We start from the raw sequence: 24,530 nt of genomic DNA, 5'->3' as shown, positions 1-24,530 counted from the left end.
AGGGTACCGACACGTTATTAGTATTCAGCACTAATACCAGTGGGCACATTTATACAGTTATTTTCCTTTTCTTGTCATGTGAATGCAGTATTGTTTCCACATGCATACATTCTTCTATAGGCTGAATGAATGTGTTTGTCTGTTGGCAGGTGCATGCAAATATTGTTAGATTGAATATGTGATTGTTTCTTTTTCAGAAATGCAAATTGAATGTTTTAAAAGCATTTTAGTTCACCTTCTGAGTATGCTAGGAAGTGAACGTTGTGTGATTCATCCCTTTTGCAAGGATAATGCAAAATAAAAGCCATTTCTCACCAGCATATAGCTTTATATCTGAAACTCTAGATTCAGCATTTGGGAGTATGCTTCTTTTCATATATAGCTAGGAGGAACAATGCATATTTAGTAAAGCGACATAAATATTATAGTTTTGAGCACCAAGTAATATGTTATCATAGTCATCAAATGTTTATTGAACACTTACGTGACCAGTACTAGTATACTGTCATAATAATCAATGTAAATGTATCAGTGAACAAACTATATAAAACTCTTTACTCTTATGGAGATTACATTCTAATGGAGGTTGAAGAGAGAAAGTAAATCAAAGAAGGAGCTGATACAAAATGTTAGATAATAGTAAGTGGTATGAAGAAAAATAAACCAAGTAAAGGAAAAGGGTGTTGCCCAAGGTGAGAAGTATACATTCAATAAGTGTGACCATATTTATGAATGAAATAATATTATGTCTGGCATTTTCTTGAAAATAATCTATGGTCCAATGTAGATAAATAGAAAGGACCATGGATGAAATTCAACCATGAGTTGATTTTTTTAAATCTAGATTATATATATATAATTTTATATATATTATATATATATAATCTAGATTATATATATATATAATATGTATATATGATATATGTATGGGGATTCATAATACTGCTCTCTCTGCTTTTGAAAATGTTTATGAGTGTTCATATTTAGCTAATAAAAACAGGGTTCACAATAATTTCCCCAGGAAGATAACATTAAAGAGCCAGATAGGAAAGTGTAAGATTCAGGTGCAGGAATAGCAATTACAAGCTGTTGAAATCATAGCATGCCTGGAAGGTTCTAGAAATAGTAAGAAGGTAAGTGTTGCTAGAGTGGAATGAGAGAAATTGGGAATATTAGGAGATGACATCATAAAGGAGCCAGACTGTGTAGGTCATTGTAAGAATTTCACCATGAGTAAGATAGGAAGTCATTGGAGAGGTTCAGCAGAGAAAAGGTAATCCAATTTGACTTTTAGAAGCATCACCATGGCTGTGTTGCTTAGACAACACTAGAGATAAGCATGAAATTCCTAAGACTTGTCAGTTGGGTATTTCAAAATGCAGAAGATGGTGGCTTGGGGCAAAGTGATATCAATGGAATTAGTGAGATGTGTTCAGCCCCTGAATTTGTTAGCAGGTGGCATCAATAGGATTTGCTGAAGGACAAAATGTGGGTTGTGATTTATGAGAGAAAGAAGAGACTCATGGATGATTCCAAAATGTGGGCCCATACAAACTGAAAGAAGAATTTTTCCATTAAGTGAGACAAGGAGGACTGCAGGAAGATTAATTAGGGGGACATTTTGTATTGTTTGTCTTAAGGAAGACAGTGGTGAGAAGACAATGTTTTAAGATAAGAAGGGGTGATATTTCAGTCTCTCTTGATGTCTGTAGATGAGAATTGAAGCTATAGAGTAGCGATAGGTTTATAGTAAGCATGTAGGACTTTCCCTCGAAAAAATATTTTGGAAAAAGCAGAGTGTTTATATTTCCCAATAGTATTTTTTTATAAAGGTTTCAAAGAGTTCTAGTTCTCAATTGTTTCCATTTAGTCACCAGAAACGTATAAACTTGGTTAGTGCTTTATAGTGCCTGGCAGTGAATTTGAGCAGCAAATTGTAAACATAATCCATGACAGTACATGCATTTCTTAATCTGCAAAAGCTACGTTGCAAATAATGGTATCAAATCTATAGAAATGATTATCACTTGGGCATTAATGTCACATCTGTCTGATTATTCCAAGACTTAAAAAAATTACTTGTCTACTTAGCATGGAAATAATTTATCTTAAAACCAATATTTCCATTTACAAAGTGCAAAGTGCTTATGTATATATCATATGTTTTGATGCTGATAGCATAGGACCTTTGCAAAAACATTGTTTTCCCTACTTTAAAAATGTGAAACTTGATATTAAGAGGTTGACTCACAATGAGGACTAACTACTACTAAAACTACCATCTAGATCACCTTACTCTTACCTTATATCATTTGTTAATATTACTTTATACTTGGCTGTGTATATGTGTGTATAGGCATATTTAAATATACACATATACGTATTTATTTACACAAATACATTTATGTATTAATATATGTATTAGCCCATTCTCACAATGCCATAAAAGTACCTGAGACTGGGTAATTTACGAAGAAAAGAGGTTTAATTGACTTATGGTTCTGCAGGCTGTAAAAGGAGCATAGCAGGTTCTGCTTTTTGGGAGGCCTCAGGAAGCTTCCAATCATGGCAGAAGACAAAGAGGAAGCAGGTGTCTTACATGGCAGGGGCAGAAACTAGAGAGAGCTATGGGGAAGGTGCTGTACTTAAACAACTAGATCTTATGAGAATTACTATAAGGAGGACAGTACCAAAGGGATGGTGCCATGCCATTCATAATAAATCTGCCCTCATGATTCAATAACCTCCCACCAGGCCTCACCTCCAACATTGCGCATTACAATTCAATAACAGATTTGGCGGGAACACAGATCCAAATCATATCAATATTTTTATGCATAAACACACACACTTCATTTAGCTAATGCTATGTGTAAAGCTACCGCAAAAACTAGTTGTATAAAACAAAAATTATTGTATTATGCTCAGATTCTGGCCTCATTAATGTATGCCTTTATTCCATGATGAATGGGATCTTGGATTGAAAGTTTCAAATGCCTGGGGTGACTTGAACACCTGGGGGCTGGAGTTATCTGGATATTTTTAATTCACATGTCTGGTGTCTGGGATGGACTTCAACTCGTTGATCAGATTGTCTTCTCATTGCCTCTCCATATAGATCAGGCTTTCTCCAAACATGACAATCTCTGGGTTACTGCACTTTTTGCGTAGAGGTTCAGGGGTCCGTGAATGGATATTTCAGTGAATGAGGCCTTTACAGCATAGCTACAAAAGGCACCTAATAGTGTTTATGCCATGCTCTGCTTGTCAAAACAGTCACAAGATTCAAGGACAAGCAAAACGGACTTCATTTCTCAAAGGGAAGGGTATCAATGCGTGGCTGTGTTTTAAAGCCACCACAGAGACCAGCATATTTAGAGTTTAGTTCTTACCAAAGTTTGTTAATACTTTCTAAAAATAAATACAGTCAGTAAGTCTGGATCAATATGAATGTGCTATAGCAATAGTATTTCTGATGAATTTGGGTTTTTAGTTCCTGAGTCTAATATTGAGGCAGAGGTCCCAACATTCTCTCACAGTGCTGGGCAACTAAAGTCATATTCCCTGCTCACTGCAGGTAGTTTGACCTAGAAATACAAACAGAAAAAGAAAAAAAAAAAAAAAAAAGCAAAGAAAACCAAGAGATAAATTGTATGGAGACTCATTAAAGTAGTACATTGAAATAAGGGCTGTAATAGAACGTTACCAATAAAAATAGCAACAAAATATGTCCTTGGTGTTAAAATTGATTTATGTAATCCTTTTGCATTTCTATCCAAGTTGAAGATCCAAAGCTGACGCAAATGCAAATACAGCCTCAAGCTACTGAGCAAAAGAATAGCACGTATTTACAGGGCAGTGCTTCCTAACGAAGAGTGCTACTGCCTCTTTTCTCTCCAGTGGGCATTTGGAAATCTGTGTGATTGGGTTTTCACAATCACTGTCAGTGTTACTGGCATATAATCAGGATGGAGTACCCATAAATTTTAAACATCTTGAAATAAAGCCAGTCTCATGCAACAAAGTATTGTCCCAACCAAAATTTCAATAGAGCTCTAGTTGATAAATATTAATACAGTGGACAATCAACTTGCTTTCTATAAGAGATAAGAATAGATATATATATATATATAGATAGATAGATATACACACACACACATATATATATAAATTAATTTATTTATCATACCAGAAAATGGCAGCCATTCTTACTGTTAATCCCCATGAAGGGATACCATAATAGAAAATATTTTCTAGTCATTTCTTCTAAGAAGTTTCAGAAATATACATATAGGTCCTTTTAAAAATTATTGTAATTTCCAGATAATATAACAGAATTTATGTTGCTAATAATGTCCCAGTTTTGTTGTTGATTGCTAAAGAGGAAGCGAAGTAGGAGAAACAGTAGTCAATTGCAGCAATGTGGCAATAACTACTATGGGTTTAATTTCAGAAATTGATGAAAGTACTTAGGAAGAATGTATGACTTGGTCTTGGTTTGAGGGAAATTGGGACTGTCTTTCTATAGATTGAAGAAAAAGCCTCGAGTTACAGGAAGAAGAATGTATCAAGATAATAATTTGATGTATGCCAGTTCTGGCCATCTGAACAGGGTTCAGCATTGTTGGAGCTTAATGCATATAGTAAATGATCCAATTAGGTCTGGAGCAAGAAGGACCTTCAGAATCTGACAGTGAAGTGTTAAGCAGGGGAATGACATTGATCTTTTGGCTTTAAGAAATCACTCTGCCTACATATAGGGAAAGAAATATGGGAAAACAAACTAGAGGCTGGAACCCAGTTAAACCAGGCAAGACCCAGTTAAACCAAGCGTGGCATCAGGGATCGCAATGAATTGAAGTAATCAAGAGATAATAGGATATATAGGGGTTAGGAACTTGGGAATCAGATGCATCTAATACGTAGTGGCAAGGAAGGAAATTGAGATGGGGAATATAAGAAGAAGATCAGGTATTTTGTATGTTGTGGGAAAGAGGAAGAGTAATAAACAGTGAGCCTGCTGAGCATATTGTAGCCTACTGTGCATGTTATCAGAGATGCACAGTAGGCAGTTAGATACACAGGTATAAAGCACACAGAGAGCTGGTTTGCAGATTGAGACTTGGCAGCTTGTTGCTGTATTGTATTCAGCCACCTTAATATGAAAGATTCAGAATACTTTCCAGATACCCTGGTAGGGTCATTTAGGGGACTTTCCGCTTATTTTCTTTAGAGAGGAATATGACTACTGGGGAAATTACATATCTAGCATTCTGTTATAACCTAAATCAAAGAGAGCCAAGTGGAAATTTCATCAGATTTAAATGTTGTAAAAAATAGATACCAGCAATAAAGATTACATCTTCAGATAGAATATCTATCAATCATCTATCTATCTACTATCTATATTTTTCCTATATTCTTATTAATAAAGCTCTGAATTCTTTATGTAAAGTCCAGTGTTTCAGCCTAGAATAAAATCCAGTTCAAAAGCTGGACATAATCATCAGCGCTTTTCTTTTTCTGTCTATGAACTTGGCTTAAAGAATAAGATTTTCATATGTTTGGCAAGGTTGCAAAATTAAGTTAATTAGAAAGAGTTACCATGGAGAAAATAGATTGTGGCAGATGTAAATAATCAATAATTGAGGAGGAAAGTGAAAGTGTACCAAAAGAATGTCTAGCAGGATATGCCTCTGTCATGGGGAAATGAGTAATTAAACTAGTAAGATAATTTGCCCTCTCCATACTTTCCTTATAGTCCTATAGATTATTATAATGCTATTTTCCTGAGGTTTGGGGCAAACTTTCATGAGTTTTATAATTGAATATTTAAAAATTTAATATATTTTGATATTAAATATCGGTATCAAAGGAAGGATGATCATAAGCATGATTGCACATCTATCTGCAGAAAGGTTAATGTGGTATTAATAAGTAGAAAAAAATGATCACTAGTCTATATCATAAAACTTGTGTTTAACTCACAGGTGTGAAAGATGGGGCTAACCTATAGCCTATCATTTAATAATGATTTCAGAATGTGGGAATTGTTAGATTAATGACAATTTTATGAATTCATTTATACATTATACATTTACTCAACAAATTAGTATTAAGCATCTATTAGTATGTGTCAGTCGCTCTTGAATGAGCTGAGGGTACAATAGTGAAACAGAGACACAATGTGTTACCCCTAAATAACTTATATTCTAGTGATATGGGGGAGATAAAAACCTAGTTATATGTAAGTGTTCTGATAAATGTAAAGTTTTTAGTGAAGAATAGGTGATTAATATCCTGGATTCAAAATTGATTTGCAGATTTCCATTTTTGCCAATACACTAGATCATCTCAAAAGTTTTCAGTATTATAGACTTGCAGAATGAAATATTAAAAGAACCTCCATTATCAAAATGCTTGGTTGATTTACAGGAAAGTAGTGAAATCCTCAGGTGCTAAAAAGTGAACAGGGACTTGGAACCCAAAGCATTAACATCAGGTAGAGACAGAAGGTGAAACCTTGCTCCGTTTGAAGGGGGATAATGGAATTAAGATTCATGAATAAAGATGAGATCTCAAAAGGCTCTCTTCTGAGGAAAAGCTGTAATGTAAAAAATTCTACTCATGAATACAGAGAGACATGAGACAAGCTTGTCTGTCTTGGCTTGAATTCCAAATCAGAATAATCACTATTATCCATATCTATGGGCCTGTATGCGCTGATGTTTTGGATTGAGTTTTTACTATTCATGACATTAGGAATCTTCAGTGAAAGGTATTAATGAAAAAATTTGTCTGTTTATGGCAAGTCCCACTGGATTTGTTATCACTAGCAAACCATGTCTATCTCTGGATAGATGCGACTTGATCCAGGTCATATGCTATTTATATAGATGAAGCTCAGCTGAATATGAGTTCATAAGTCAAAATCACAAAATATAACAAACAGGAAAATCCATCACAAATGAGTCAGTAGCAAAAAAGTCACAATATTCAAATCCACCCCTTCTCCCAAGCCTCACATACCAGATAATTTAGACTCTAAATTAAATGTTTGGTATTGCTAAGGATATAAAGAACTCGAGTGCATAAAAGTAGTAGAGGCTCTGAAAAGTAAAAAAGCAGCTTTGAAAGAGAACTAACTCAAATTTTTATAAATAAAAATCATTATTCATTTAAAATAGACAAAACCCTCAATGAATAGATTAACAAGTAAATTACACACAATTGGAAAAAAAAATAGGTCTTAACAATGTCTCTAATACAACACAGAGAGATAAAAAGAAGAAAAATAAGGAATAGAATTTAAGTCACTGAGCATGGTTCAAGGATTGCACTAATCATCAAGGTATTTCAGAAAAAGCAGATAGAGAATAGGGAAGCAATACAATTTAAACAAACTGCCACTGAATTTTTATGAATTCATAAAATAAATAGATCCTTGGTATGAAGAGTTATAATGAGTCTTGAGCAAGATAAAAAATATATGCATACCTTGGCATGTTGTACTGAAATAACAAAACTCAACAGCAAGGACAATATTTTAAAAGCAGTAAGAGGGAAAAGGATGGACTACTTAGAAGTTAATGATCATGAGAATTAGGCCTGATTTCTCACCTGAAAGAGACTAAACTATAAGATAGAAAAATATCTTCTAAGGGGTGAGTTAAAATACCTGTCAATATAGAATTGCATGTCTAAATGTGCCATCATGCAAAAAGGGTGAAATAAAAATGTTTACAGACACACATAGAAAGGGGAAAAATCCCTTGCTGAAAGAAAGTAGACCACTAACTTCACAAAATATGAAAATGAACCCAGAAAGTAAGGGTAAAATCCCAAAAGAATTAGTCAGTGTAGAGACTGATGTGCCTACGGGTAACTCTAACAAAGATCGATAGTATAACAAATAATAAGAGTGATGATACTTACAATGATAATGAAATACTAATAAATCATTCTGGAAGCATAATAACAAGGAGTACTACAATTTTGGATAACAAAGACCAGAAACTAGTTATGAGTTCCAAAGAACTTCACAGAGTTATTTGTACTGTTCAAACATTGATGAGAGATATTACTAAATTGTAGTTTGGTTTAATCTATACCATAAAAATCAATTTCAAAACTTGAGGATGCAGAAAGACCAAAAGAAAAAACTGTATATTATGGCAGCTATACAAATATCAGATTAAGTAGACTAAAAGAGAAAAAGAAAAATCACCTCATATTATCAATGATGTATTTGCTAAAGTGATAAAATAAAGCGACGTAATAGAATAATTAGAATTTGTGTGCATCTGATAACATAGCTTCAAAATACATAAGGCAAGTACTGCAAAATTGCAAGGGCAAATTTTGTGTCTTACCACCATGATGGGAGAAGAGTTAACTAAACAATTTAACAACGAACTAACTGATATACTCTGGTGAACACCTCGATCTCAAGATAAAAGGAATATACATTATTTTCAAGAACTGATTAAACGTTTACAAAGTTGATGATATATTAGTTAATAAAGCAATTCTGAGAACATATTAAAATAATTATCACATAAACTAAATTCTTTGATCAGAAGGAAATTAAATTAGAACTCACTGTAAATAAAGAACACCCAATAGTTTGCGAGTTTGGAAACATCCTTCAAAATAACCTATAGGTTATTTTGTGAAGTTATTCACACTGAGGGAATATATACTTAAAATTCTATTTAAATAAAAATTATGTTAAGATAAATATAGTTGGTGTTGTGTTTGTTAAAAATAATAAAAACATAAAAACTTGAGTGCGGAATCCATAACATTAGGGGAAATAGAGCCTTGAAGAAGATATATTGGAGAAGAAGGAAGGTTGCATCTTAGCTAATCAGGCAAATCATGAAGTTTGTAAAACAGCATACCTAAAATGTAATAGGAAGCATAAAAAATAAGAGCAGAAACTAATGAAGTAGAAAATAGGAATCCAAATGTAGGGTAAGTGTAATTAAAAATTGGTTCTATACAAAAAGATAAATAAAATATTTTTAAAATTTCATAAACAAAAAGATTGTGAGAAAATTGTTACATATGTTCATATATACACATATATTCATGTTGTATATTTTATATACATATACACATGCCTACACATGTATATATGTGTATACATGTATGCAAATATGAAAATTGTGCATGTTTATATATATACATATATATATAGAGAGAGAGAGAGATTTATTTTGAGGAATTAGTTCATACAATTGTGACAAATTTAAAATCTGTGGAGCAGGCTGGCAGGCTAGAAACTCAGGCAGGAGTTGATTTTTCAGCCTTCAGGCAAAATGTCTTCTACCGTACAAAATCTTTGGTTTTTTGAGCTTAAGACCTTCAACTGACTAGATGAGGCCTACCCATGTTGTTGACGGTAATTTACTTAAAGGTCAACTAGTTGTAGATGTTACTGGGTCTATAAAATACTTTCACAGCATCCCCTAGATTAGTGTTTGACTAAACAACTCGGTATTATAGCCTAGCCAAGTTGGCACATAAAACTATTTAAATAACTAATTATATAAATTCACAATAAATATAAATAAAAATGAGTGGTCACAAAGGGAGATAATATGAATAAGCACATGAAAATGTGATCATCGTGATTAAGGGAAATGCAAATAAAAACCATAATGAGGTTCCATTAAAATGTTTAAAGACTGAAAACAAATGTTGGAATAAAGAAAAATGATCTGTCATATATTTTGTGGTAGTATAAAATGGCTCAATCACTAGGGCTTGGCAAATTTATTTATATAGTGAAAATGTACACTTATTCTTGGATTCAGCAAATCAACTCCTAGGCACATACCCTAGAGAAATGAAAATATATTTTGAGGACTGAAATAGAAGTCCTAACCCCTTCCAGCAAACTAACAGACTCTCCTTTAGCTAAAATTTTAACATCCCTGCCATGGCAGGACAGAGACTGTCCACATCACATTTACTGCCATCCTCTTTCCTTTTAATAATTGTGATTAGATTTTGTCAAAAGGTTGGCTTGGAAGAACAAAAGGCCCAAGACCTGGACCACTTGGTGCCTTCCTCCTGTTTTTATGGTTCTGACATGACAGCTATTCTGGACCACATTTGTTTGTTTGTTTGTTTGTTTGTTTGTTTGTTTGAAGAGACAGGTTGCTGTTCTGTTACCCAGGCTGCAGTACAGTGGTATGATCACGGCAGCCTCAAACTCCTAGGATCAAGTGATCTTCCTGCCTTAGTTTCACGAGTAACTGAGACTACAGATGTGCACCACCATGCTTGGCTTATTTTTGTATTTTTTGTTGAGATGAGGTCTCACTATGTTACCCAGGCTGGTTTCAAACTCCTGATCTCAAGTGATCCTCCATTCTCAGCCTCCCAAAGTGCTGGGATTACCAGCATCAGCCACTGCACCTCACAAAGATTTTCTTCTCGATAACTGACTGCAGGCCTGGAACTAGTTTTGGACAGTCTCCTGAGGATGCACAGGACTTGTGCCCTACATTTCACCTTTTAACTTGTAGGACTTAATTATAATGTATTTAAATGATAAGTTTGTACACTAAAGTGAACATGGGTCAGATGTTTCTCTATGATTCATGTGTATGCCTCACACATCTTCATGAATATTCATAAACTCCTCCTCCATCCTTTTGAATATGTACATCCTGCTTCTCCTTTTAGTATATATACTGACCTCTTCTTTCTCCCCTTTGAAGCTTTAAGATCTTGGCTGGAGCCTGGCTTCCTGCCTGCAGGACATAGCCTCCTTAGAAATAAAGTTCTTTTTAAAATGTACGGACATTGTGACTCTTTCTCAGTCAACAACGTTAGCAAGGAAGACTTATAAAAAATGTTTATGGTGGTTTAATTCATACAAGCCCTAAAGTAAAATCAATCCTATGTTCATCAATAGAGAGTAGATAGACAAACTGTGGTACCACTCCACCATGGAATACTGCCTTTCAATAAAGAAGAACACATTTCTAGTTACTTCTAACACCCACGACATGAATGAATAACAAAGCTGTTATTCCCAGTGGGGGGAAAAAGGCCATTTATGAAATATATATACTGTATGATGCCATCTAAATGAACTTCTCACATAGACAAAATTACCCTATACTGATAAAACTCAAGAACCTTTTGTGTGAATAGGTGTATTGACAGAGGAGTATGTAAAAAGGTTTTGTGGTCATGAAAATGTTGTATATATTGAGTGGAGTGGTGATATTCATTTCCTCAAACTTCTCGAACAGTATACTTGAGCACATATGCGTTTGTATGTATTTTCCTAAAATACAAGCTAGTATAAAATGTAAAAAAATTTAATATAATTACCCACACTAGCAGATTAATTTAAAAATCATGTTTCTCTTAGTACACGCACAAGACATCATTCAATAAAATTGAAAGTTTGGCATGATAAAACAGTTTAACAATTAGGAGTTGAAGAGAAATTATTTTGCCAGTTTACTGAATATCCATAAATGAGGTGGATGCTGGCCTAGTCTTTTAAAAATTTTACTTGTTTTTAAAAATATATTTTTAATTGACAAAATTTTATATATTTATGGCACACATCATGATGTTTTGATGTTTGTATACATTGTGGAATGGCTAAACCAGGCTAATAAAAATATCTATTACCTCACATACTACTTAATATTTTGTAGTAAGAATCTTTAAAATCCACCCTCTTAAAATCTTTTAATTTTTTGAAAGCAGGCATAATTTCCATTCTTGCCAGAACAGATACTTTTTTCATGGGCCCACTGAGCTATGGCTGGGGAAAGAATCTGACTAGCATCCACAAAGTGCATCATTTATTCTCCTTGATTATTAAGAGCCTTCTTTGCACTGGAAGCCCTTCGGTATGCATTCACCGGTAACACAAATATCTTCCCAGTCTCTTCCAATCTGAGAGGTTCATCCACATAACTCTTGCCTAGATTTCCTCATCACCAATCTTCCAATCCTACTCCTCCCAAATCATGAACATCCACTCAAACTGTTAGCAGCTGCCCATGAACCAGTATAGTTCTGTACTTCTGCCCATCTCTTCTCCAGATGAAGGGAACCACCAAATACACTGCTTGAAGCTCCACACACTGGAGTATTTTCCCTCACTAGGGTTCTTCAGGATTATGGAAGGCTCATACTGCAAAGCTCTAGCTCTTCCCTTCTGGGTAGCACCATGATATCATGTATACTCATGTAAATTAGGCTGAAGCTTTCTGCCTCTGGACAGATAGTTGGCTATAAGCAACTGCCCAGAATACCATATGCATGGATTGACAGAGAGGGGGCAATGCAGTAGGGGTTGTTGTTGGCGTCTGAAAGCCCCAACCTGTACCCATTGAACTATGCTATAATATTCAAAGTAAATTACTGACTTCCAATGTTTTAAATCAATTTACTTTTATTAGTTTACTTTTATTTTATCCTCAATTTATAACGTCCTATCTTCCAAGAATAGTACATTACATCTATTTATTTATTTATTTTGAGACAGACTCTCACTCTGTCGCCCAGGCTGGAGTGCAGTGGCTCGATCTCAGCTCACTGCAACCTCTGCCTGTCTGGTTCAAGCAATTCTCCTGCCTCAGGCTCCTTAGTAGCTGGGACTACAGGCACGTGCCACCCCATCCAGCTACTTTTTAAAATATTTTTAGTAGAGACAGAGTTTCACTATGTTGGCCAGGCTGGTCTCAAACTTCTAACCTCAGGGAATCCACCAACCTAGGTTCCCAAAATTCTGGGATTACAGGTGTGAGTCACCGCGCCCAGTCCATTCCATTATTTCTGAAGTTTTTTTTGTTTGTTTGTTTCAATTTTGCTTGCATTTGATGCTCCATAATCTTTGTAACTTTACAGATTTCCCTCATATTTCTTGATATTTTGTCTGTTCACAACAAAATCTATTGCTTTTTTTTTTGGTCCCCATTCTGGATAATTATAGCCTTTACTATTTCAGTGTCTTCTTTCTGTGCGTGTCATTGACATAACCATCTGTTCGAATGACACATAGGATTTCAGATGCCATGACTAACACAAGTAGAATAATCAGTTTAAGTCTTAGTCTAAGAGCATGACTGGCTAACTAGTTCAAATCCAGCAAAATAAAGAATGTGGACCCCTTGTTTCAAAATCAGATATCAAATATTTTAAAGTGTACTAAAATGTAAAATGACTTTTTTCTATTTTCCATGGCTGCTTTCTCTCTCACTTGTCATGGCATTTGTAACATATTCAAACTAATGACATAAGTTAAAAACATACAGTTTTAAATTTTTAACGTTAATTTGATCACTCAGCTTTCTCTTTTGCAATGTCAGTGTCTAATGCAAATATAAGGTCATTTACCTAATTTGTGGAATTACTAAATTATTATAATTCATATTTTGTAGCTCAGGTATCCGTTGTATTCCATTCTTATTAGAAGAGTGAAAGTCTCACACAAATTTAACTCAATTGATTTTGTTCTACTTCCTGATATGTGTATATTTTTCCAAAATTTTCGACCTTTACCTTACTGGTGAGTAATGAAGGACCAAAAGGTAAAGGTACTATGGGGTGTTCCATATACGTCATGAATTTGTTTTAAGAGGTTGGCTATTTCAGGGAAGTATCACAAGTACAAAAGCATATCATAGGGTTCCTTGGTCATTGATATTTCTCAAAATGCCACCATCTTTCTGAGTTCAAGTTCTGAGTCCAGTGGAAAATTTGGCCCCTTGGGACTATCAGCAACCAGAACTTCAGTCACAGACCGAACGATATTTACCTTGTGCTTGCTTTGAGTCTTGTTGAAGTCAGTTGGGAACACATCATAGGTCCATCAGGATTCTATGCTCGGGAGATATGGCAAACCCTATGTGAGAAGGGTGGCAAGGAATGGCATACATGGGCATTACACAAAGCTCCTCTTCTCACACGGGTACATGCTCAATTGTCCCACCAAATTTCACATACACAAGGCACAGATTCAAACATAAAACAATGATCTCGAGAAAGCTACAGAAGCACATCGAGCCAAGTACTGGCTATTTTGAGCCTGTCATATGCTCATGAAGCTAGCCCTGTTTACAAAGCATACAGTTTCTTCTGCTACTGTATTGTTTGAATTAGTACACTTCTGCCCCTAGGATTTTTCACTTACGGTTTTCTGTTTTCCCCATAGAATGTAAAAATCACTAAACTGTGAACTGTGGAGTGACAATAAAAGAGTGTTCATTCTATAACTAGACATCAAGATGTTATCTTGCAATATTAAAATGTTATCCAAGGCAGCAATTTTGCATTTTCAACCTATGTTATAAATATTTTACCTTGTATCTTTAACTAATCTATTATTCTGTATAACTCAAGGATGCTTATGTTTAAAAAGTTACTTTATCTAGCTAATAATGACTTTTTAAATAAAACTTGTTTAATTTTGACATTAATCAGATATTTAACTTAAATATATTAGTGATTGTTTAGTAAATATTCTGTCTTTTTTAATCTGAACGTGAAAAAAGTTATTTTTACTTTCTTCAAAGATTATCTGATTTGTTGGCAAATCTTTGACAATAATCTACATGCTATAGCTTTCCAATCATTTGCGATTCTTTTATTTTAACCTGTAATGATTTCTTCCTTGGCACTTTCTTTGATTAATTTTGTAGAAAAATTTCTTTCATATTGTTGAGAAACAAGTTCCCTTGTGATTCTATGAAATAAGATAGTATTTTATATAATAATTTGGAAACCAATTTTTCTCTATCACCTGAAGTTATATTTCATACTTCTATTTTATATGAAATTAATATTCTATGTTTTCTCACGTAGTTTAAATCCTGTCTGTAAACTGTCATTGATGGCATGAATTAAATAAAATAAAGGAAACATCAATTTTATTATTCATTCATTCACTTAACAATATTTATTATGAGCTTATGGGTTGAAGGAGAGGAGCTATTATTTATTCCAAGGAATACTTAATTAAATCATTATTCTATTGCAAAAGTCAAATGCTAAAAAGAAAGGAAAAAAATAGAGAAAAGAAAAAAGGAATAAAATTAAGATATAACTTTACAATAGAGTGAATTAATAAAATTCCCTACTGATTCATCCATTTTAACATACCATTTCAAAACAAGAATTTGTTATGAAAAAATTGTCTTTATCAGTCATTACTTTCTCTCATGTTATTGTTTTTTATGTACTAAATAGATATGAGTTCTTGAAATATTGGTACAGCTTTCTGAATACATAAAAGTATATTAATAAAAATAGAGAGCTGAGTTTAGCTTTCTTTCTGTGACTTTTATATTTAATAACTTCAATGTATTTGAGGAAACACAAATAAATCAGCTCAGATGAATTTAACTGTAATATGCATGCTAATATTGTTTGCATTCAGTCTGTAAAGGAATCAGAAACTGAAGTGACCAAAAGTTGAATTTTATATTTCCTGAGGGAACCCTCGGAATAAACAAGGCATGCAATGACTATTTGTAAAACATGTCAAAAACCCAGTGACCTGAGTGCCCTGCCTTTCAAATGGATGAATGAAAAAAAACCAAAAACAAAACACAAGACACAAACCCTTTTTGTTAATAATATGGCATACAGTCATATCACTTATTTTTCTATGATCAAAAGTGTATATATATAATTATATTTTGAAAATTAAATATTGTAAATTTTTTGATCATTTCCAATATACCCGTGGCCTCAGGATCCAATAATATTGGAATGTTCTGAATAAATACTTATTTATTTTTGGTTCTGTCACTGTCATCCAAAAAGAGAATTAGCTGCTCTCTGTGTAATGAAATAAGGAGAGGGAATAAAATGTTTGGTCGCTACCATCACAAATGTTGGGAAAAGTGGTCCCCTATTACACTACTGGTGGCATAATAAATCTGTAAATCATTTCAACGGAGAAATGTATTCCATTCCATTTAAAAATGTGTGTAATTTGACCCATACATTTCATTTCTAATAATTCATTATTGAAAAATATAATCTTACATACTTCTTTCCTTTATATAGAGTGCTTATAATAGTATTGCGTATATTGTGAAAAATGTTAACCAGGAGATTGAATAAATAAATCCATGTGACAGGGAATTGGCAGCCACAAACATATTGGTGGTAGATTAATACATAATATATAATAACATTTAATTATATTGTACATAGCTTATTAAAATATAACTATAATTAATGACAATGATAATAAAGTAATTATAATTAATAATAAAGGAAATATGCATGGTATGTTGACAAACTGCTAAATGTGAAGATAATTACAAAATGTTGCATCATGCTTCAGTACAAGTAAAGATGTGTCTATATGTTATGCATATCATAATAAAGTCAGGTGAGTGTAGAAAAAGACTTGTGCAATATCTGTCACAAAGTTGATGGTAGTATTTATGTTTTGTTGGGGTCATAGAGCTTTATATTTTCTTCTTTTTTATTTTCCAAATGCTTTATTATAAATTTATTAAAATCCAAATATTAAATATTCTTTGTATACAGGAGGAAAACTACTATGCCATAAACAAATTTTGGGATAGAAATTATCAAAATACCAAAATGAATTTTAGTTTCACTATAAACCCTCAAGTGAAACATGAATTTATATTAAGTTTTCCAAATAGCTGTTAAAGCTTGATTATTTAATATACAACAACCTTTTCTTGTTAAGAATGCACATAGTATGTAGGCGAGATATGGCTAAAAGTTAAAATGTGTTGATTACAAAGCAAAAATTAAATAAAGGGACTCCCTGCAGGACAGATCTGAACAGTATTTGAAACAGAAAATTTAACTTGACTTCATATTTAGATCTCTGGGCTAAACCCTATATTTCTTGGTAACCTGCATAACCTCTACTATTTTGCATTTCAAAGTGAGAAATCCAGCAGCTGTAATCCTATTTTGGCTTTTAACACTTAGAATACTATGTTAAATTCATTTTATATCTTTACCCCTTAGTTACTCATATATAATGTAATGCTGTTAGCACTATATAAAATGTTTGAAAGGAATGAGGGGAGATGGTGGATAGGAGACAGGGCAAACATGTAGCTCCCACATGGATGAACAGAACAGCACATGGAGACTCACACCATGATATTTTGCTCCAAGAACCACTACAGGAACGTACCAGGAAAACCAAAAGAATTCACAGATCCTTTGAAAGAAGCAGCACACTACTGCAAATTAGGTGTGACGGGTAAAAAATTGCGAGTTTCTGAAGTGTGAGAAGGGGAAAACATACCTCGGAACATACGTCTGCACTGGGGAATCTGAAAATCCAGATTACAAAAGAAAGATTTAACCTTGCCTAGAGATGAAATGGGTTTAGGGAGTCCCAGGAAATATAAAAGTTAAAGTAGCAGTGGGAAGTGCTTTGAATACATTCTCAGTCTCCAGCTTGAGCTGTGGGTAGCAACCTCTGACCGTATTTCCCAAGGGCCCTTGAGGAAGGCAGCCAGTGGAATTGCGGAGGGGTTGCTGGGCAAAGGAAGCTCCCAACTAAAACTGGTAGTGCTTTTGACTAGGCATCAATTTTCTTGAGCAGAGTCAGGGGACAAGTGGGAGCTGCTATGGATATGAGCTAGCTAGTACCGGAGTTCAGAAACTGCCACTGACAGAGAGGGCAGACGGAAAAAGGTGAGGTCTAAAAGCCAAAAGCCGTGCTTGCTTTCTCAGCACGGATAGTTCATGGCCTGGATCAAGGGATGACCCCATGGGACCTGAGAATGTGAATAGCATCTCTTGAGTTTCAGACCTCTCCACTGAGTTAGTCTACCCAAATTAGAAGGAACCAGAAAAGTAATTCTGGTAATATGATAAAACGAGTTTCTATAACATCCCCAAAAGATCACACCAGCTCCCCAGCAATGGATCCAAATCAAGCAGAAATATCTGAATTGCCAGATAAATAATTCAGAAGGTTGAATATTAAGCTACTCAAGGAGATAGCAGAGAAAGGCAAAAAAAAAAAAAAAAAAAACAACTTAAAGAAATTTTAAAAACAATACAGGATATAGATAAAAATTCTCCAGAGAAATAGATAACATAAAGAAAAAAAAAAATCACACTATCTTGAAATGAAAGACAAACTTATAGAAATACAAAGTTTAGTAAACAGTTTTTTTTTTTTTTTTTTTGGCAAAGTCTTCCTCTGTTGCCCAGACTGGAGTCCAGTGGCACAATTTCTGCTCCCTGCAACCTCCACCTCCTGGGTTGAAGAGATTCTCATGCCTCAGCCTCCCAAGTAGTTGAGACCATAGGTGTGCACCATCATGTCCGGCTAATTTTTGTATTTTTAGTAGCGAAGGGGTTTTGCCATATTATTAGCTTCAGGTATGATCCTTCTATGCCAATTTTGCTGAGAGTTTTCATCATACTTATACTTTAGCTTTGTAACCTTTCTATGTCGTCAAACATAGAAATTGACAATAGTTTCAACTGAATTTTCTCTAGAAAACTTGTTTAGCTAGATATTTACTCATTCATATTAGTTTTCCTGCCTCCGTGCACTCGTCTTTTTCTATTACACACCCTTCATTTCTTCCTAAATACCAATACCCTGAGTAAAAGAGGAATCTTGCAGAGCTCTGCTTTCCTTATTGAAAAAATTATTTCTCCTAATTCTTTCACAGGATATGCCCAACGAGCCAAACTCTTTCCCTTTTAATTCTAATGTTATCTGATTTAGTATTTTTGAAAAAATATACCATTTATTTATTTATGTATTTATTTTCATATAAATTTGCAGGGTACAACTACAATTTTGTTACATGAATAGATTGCATAGTAGTCAAGTTAGGGCTTTTAGAGTATCCATCTATAAAACATCATTCCCAACTGAATAAAGTTATCTAATAATGTTGCTAAAAGGGATTTGGAGTTGAGCTTTCTCCTTACCTCATTTCACTCTATAAGCACAAGTAAAACCATAAAGAAAAAAACAGTGGACAGTTAATGACAGGAATAGCAAGAAATGGCTACATTGATCAATTTCATAACTGATTTTTATATTCTAGTTAGTTGTTTTGATCCCTTATATTTTGTTTTATCATTTTCTTTATAGCAGTATTTTTGATTACTGAAAAAAGTCAAATATAAAAGTCACTGAGGAACAACTATTAACTTTTGACTGTGCAAATATTAATGTTGCTATTTGTATGTGAAGACAATTATTTAAATTAACGACTATGAGCAAAGTCTAGGAAATCCTCTCCAGAGAAATGTGATTGGCTCAGATTTACATGGCTGCTAAAAATATTACGGAGGTTGGAGCAAGACTTACAACCATCAGACATAGTTAATATATGTTTTAATACTTATCATGGCATTGAGTTACTCTCAGTCAGCCAAGGCGGAAACTGTAGGTAGTTGAAATGCTTCCAGAAGACAGCTGCTTGGACATGTCAGAAACTAATTAAAAAGTACCAGGACGAGCATGACGCTGACAGGCCGAGCTGAACATGTGAGAGCCCTGCCGAGCTTGTGATGGCAGGATCACTAGAAGCTTATTCTTCAGTAAGAAAAGCTCTCCATGATTACAAGGGCAATGACAGCCCATAAGGGAGCATCAACCATAAAGCAACTACAGCCTTCAATGGGAGTCCCCCTGAGGAACACTAAGCAATAACGCTTTTGGGTAAACACACCATAGATCATCATCATGACAGATAAACTCTCTGGAGCTGTCTAGTGACAGATTGCTTGTTAATGAATAGTTTGTTAATAAGCAGGGCAACTGAGAGCTGAATGTTGATGTTGAGTCAAAGGTCATATCTGTCAATCTGTTTATGCCGAAATGTTTGTCCTTCATGGAGTTGCTACAAGTTTTCTTTAAATAAAATGTCAATAAAATGTACATTCTATATTTGAAGCAGATATTAATAGAGGAATTTTCCTTTCACTAAAGCCTAGGGTAGGCAAGTACCATATAAACTATAAAATACCCTAATGTATCATCCAGCCAATGTACAGCTTAGATGCAAAGAAAAAATATTCTTTAAAATAATTTATCTTCTTTAGCCTATCGACATCATAATTACCATGGATAATTTTACTAAGTGGTCTGAGACTTGAAAGTATTCCCAACCAGGAGGTGACTAATAGAAGTAGAATTTTTGATGAGCTTTAATTGGTTGTTGAGCTTGAGGAGTTGTTTGAACCGAAGTTAAATAAGCAATTTCAAATATTTTAAGTCCAAAATGACCATCGATATCCACAAGGTCACTGAGTGAATTTATTCACTTAAAAGCTTGGAGAATGCATTTGGATAGAAATGCACAGTGCTGGGTAAAGAGACTTCTTTTGGCCATTACGAGGTTTAATGTGCCCAGCTACGATAAACACATTAACACTTGCTGGCCTCTGTCAGAAAATCCGACTTTGTTAGTCATGATTCAGCCAGGTTGAAGATATACATTGAAAAAAGCTGGGCAAAAAAGTTAAGGCTAAAAGACACCACATTTAGATAGATCTAGAAAGGAGCCACTAGCTGATAAGTTGAGGACATCGGTGTAAAGTCTACCTTTGAGACTATAACGTAGGTGGTGCAGAGAGCTTGCTTGACTTCCTCCTTCTGATGTATTTGCATGTAACGTACATTAATTTACAGCCATATCATATGCATATATCTGCTCTAAACCACAAATTTTTCACTACACAAATATGACCTTTTTATATATTGTTATCATAAAATTTACTTTAAATTAATATTAAACAATTGGTTAATGTGTACTGTATTTTTCAAGTGCAAAATAGGACTGAATCTGAAATTCCAAAATTTGATCAAATTCATTCACAAAAGTAGTACATTTGTATCCATCTTGGCTGAAATGGCCTGACTGAAATCTAGAGATAATCATATTTTCTTTTTCTTTATTATACCTCAGAAATCATTTGTTATGCCCATCTTTTGCCAGTGTTAGTTGTTACAGGAGGCAGATACAATACTTCTTTTACTAAGTAATTTTTGTAATACTTAGTAAAAATTGTTGGGTATATTATTATTCTATGATGTAAATGTACTGCCAATCAGAATGGTTTGGTCACCGTATTTGGAAAATTGTAAGTAGTTTTAAAAATAATTTTAAAGTACGTATTTCAAAGTACCGTTGACTTCCTACTCACAAGCAATGGAATGGGAAATTAAAAACATCACAGCCACAAGCAGAGGTAAGATTTTGATAACCTTGAAAGAGGATGCATAATGGATACTTTTGTGCTTAGATAGACCTGAAACATATATTGATAATCCGTGAGTAGTGTCTATTAGAATAAGACCTGCAAGAATCTCCAAGATGAGAAATTAAAATGGAATTAAGAAAGACCTTCACCCCAGCTACTCCTTTTAGAAGAGATGGTAAAAATTATAAACAAGCTTAGTCATTAACGTTAGTGGTCAATCAGTCAGATGATGAGATATTGTGTGTGTGCTTTGTTAAAAGAGATTTATTTCTATGTCTTAATATTTGTGATTGGAAAAAGATGCAAAAACATAGAATAAATAAAATCTAGTAATTGATAGCACGACAGGGTGACAACAGTCAACAATAATTTAGTTATTTTAAAATAACTAAAAGAATGGAATAAGAAAGTTCCTAACACAAAAAAATGTTAAATGCTTGAGGTGATATATCCCCCATTTATCCTGATGTGATTATTACATATTGTATGCCTGTATCAAAACACATGTACCCCATAAATACACACAGCTGCTATGTACCCCTAAATAATTAAAATATTAAATAAAAACTAGAAAAGCAATGCATCTTAACTTGAACTTTCCCCTTTTTTTCCAATCACAATTATTAACAAAGACATAGAAACAAATCTCTTTCAACAAAGCACACACACAAATGAGGGAATACTGAGAAGGAAATGTGTCCCAGTAGAGTGAAACTTCTGGCTGATGTAACTGAAAGCTAAGATTTTAATCTATCTGTGACAGGCTCTGAAATCCCTGACCTTTATTTTTACTCCATCTTTGCATGTCTAAATAATTATAACCTCTCAATTATTACACGCCTACCGTGGCCAAACACCTTCTGTTTACGGCTGCTAATTCACACAATGGTTCTGTGAGGTGGACAGTATTATTCTCATTTACGTAGGAGAAAATGGATATTCGTGGGATTTAACTTGACCCACGTCTCATAGCTAGAGGGGGCAGAGCTAAAATCCAGCTCAGTTGTCTCATTGCCTTGCCTTTCAGGAACTTGCCTTTTAGGAACTTGTATCTTGCCCCTCAGGAACTTGAACTCAGGGAAATTAATGTGTGAAGAGTTTTCTCTAATTTTTCAAAGAAAAGAAAATGATAGTATTTTAGGAAGCAGACCAATTTTATAATTTTCCTTTATGCCGACATGCAATAAAACAAATGGAAACTTTGTCAGAGAAATAATTTGACAATTCTGTTAGGCCTTTGAAAGCAAATTTCTATGAATCTTTTCAGAACGAATTAAAAACAAAGAATAACTCAGTAAGTGGAAGCTCATTTTCACTTGGCTTAGAGAGTTGAGTCATCCCATAAAGACCAGAGTGTGCAACACTTTAGCAATTATTTGTGCAATGCCACATCCTGCCAGGGGTGAACTTCCTCAAGGGTCACCGGAAGGATACACTCATCGTTGGAGAAGGCTTTTGAGTGAAAAAAATTTCATCTTTAAAATGATGACTCAATCAATAATCAATAGAGACAGGGAGTTGGAGCATAATCACAATAGGAGACACTTAACCTGAGTGATTACAGTGATTGTCAATTTTATCTCTGAGATAATGATATGGGGGAAGCAAAGAGCCTAGATCCGCATCAGCAATTTCACTTAGGGAAGTGCTAACAATTGGGAAAAAAGATTTCTAGGCATAAATTATAGTTTTAAAAACTCCTTCAAAATGAGACCTGGTCCTCTTAATGTATTTAAGTTATTTAAACTTTATTAATGTGTAACACTGCCACTGAATGTCAAAGATTTATGAGATTGCTCAGGAATGCCTGGTATAGTCTTTGATTGTGGGCTACAGGAATTTATTCAAAGGTGACTTTTGGAACAAGACTTAAAGACATCTAAGTGCAGGCATGCATAAGGCACAGGGAAGGCCCTTCCCAAAACCCTTTCTTCTTTTCGGAATACAGAGCAAGAAGTGGAAACAATTTTATTCATCATCATTCTAGTTAGTTATTTGGCAAGTTTATAACAGCAAATTAGCAAGCTAGGATATAGGTATTACTGTAGTTCTCACTATAAGGGAAGCAAGATATTTGTTCAAATAAACTCTCCCTGAAACATCATTTTTCTATGCCTCCTTTTTTGTTGCCTTTAAATTTTTACCTTTAAGACAAGATTAGAACAAATGAAACCATTTGAACAAATGAAACCATTTGAACAAATGAATTACGTTTTACTGTTTTTGATTAAGAAAGTTCAACATAATGTTAATTCTACTAAAGAAAATCTATAGATTTGCTGCAATACCAATAAAAAAACCATTTTTTCCTGAAATAAGAGAGGTTGATCTTCTTGTATTTAGTATGCATATTTTATTTATTGCGGAAGAGGATGTTATTGTTTCGTATGCATGTAATTATTTATTTTTAAAGGCTAGTCAAGTGAAACGGTAGAAGTGGAAGAGGAACAAATAAATCTGTTAACTTCTGATCAATTTGTTGTAAATATCACTGCACTCGGACCAGCCTGCATCTGTTTTATTATGTAAATGTAAATATCTTAGTTATTATATTCCCAATCTCACTTTTTTTAATCATACTTTTTTTTTTTTTAGACAGACTCTCGCTTTGTCACCCAGGCTGGAGTGCAGTGGTGCAATCTCGGCTCACAGCAACCTCGGCCTCCCGGGTTCACGCCATTCTCCTGCCTCAGCCTCCTGAGTAGCTGGGACTACAGGTGCCCGCCACCACGCCCAGCTAATATTTTGTATTTTTAGTGGAGATAGGGTTTCACCGTGTTAGCCAGGATGGTCTGGATCTGCTGACCTCGTGATCCGCCTGCCTTGGCCTCCCAAAGTGCTGGGTTTACAGGCGTGAGCCACCGGTGCCCAGCCTAATTTTACTTTTTAAACTAAGCACCATATTTTTAAGTTCAAGGCATATAATTATTTGTATACATCTAATGTGTTGTTTGTAACTGTTGCATAATACTCCACAGTGTTCATGCACCAAATTTAATCTATCTATTCTGCCAAACAGGAGCAGCTACGTTGACTAGAATGCCTTCCTGCCAGATGTAAAGCTGTGACAATGTCCTGGTACATTATGCAGTTAAGCTTCTGTATGTGATATATACCTAAGTGTACATTTTCTGGTCTACAAATGTACCAGAATATTCTTCACAATGGCTCTATCAATTTACATTTCTATTACTTAAATATTTCTAGAATCTATACTCTTGTTTTTATTCCACTGCTGTTAACTTTGTTTAGGTCCTGAATTACATAGGCAATACCATCCAAGTTAGTTTTCTATATGC

Source organism: Macaca nemestrina, chromosome 3 (genome assembly GCF_043159975.1).
Source record: "Macaca nemestrina isolate mMacNem1 chromosome 3, mMacNem.hap1, whole genome shotgun sequence".
Taxonomy (NCBI): Eukaryota; Metazoa; Chordata; class Mammalia; order Primates; family Cercopithecidae; genus Macaca; species Macaca nemestrina.
Note: the sequence above shows the minus strand (reverse complement) of the source record.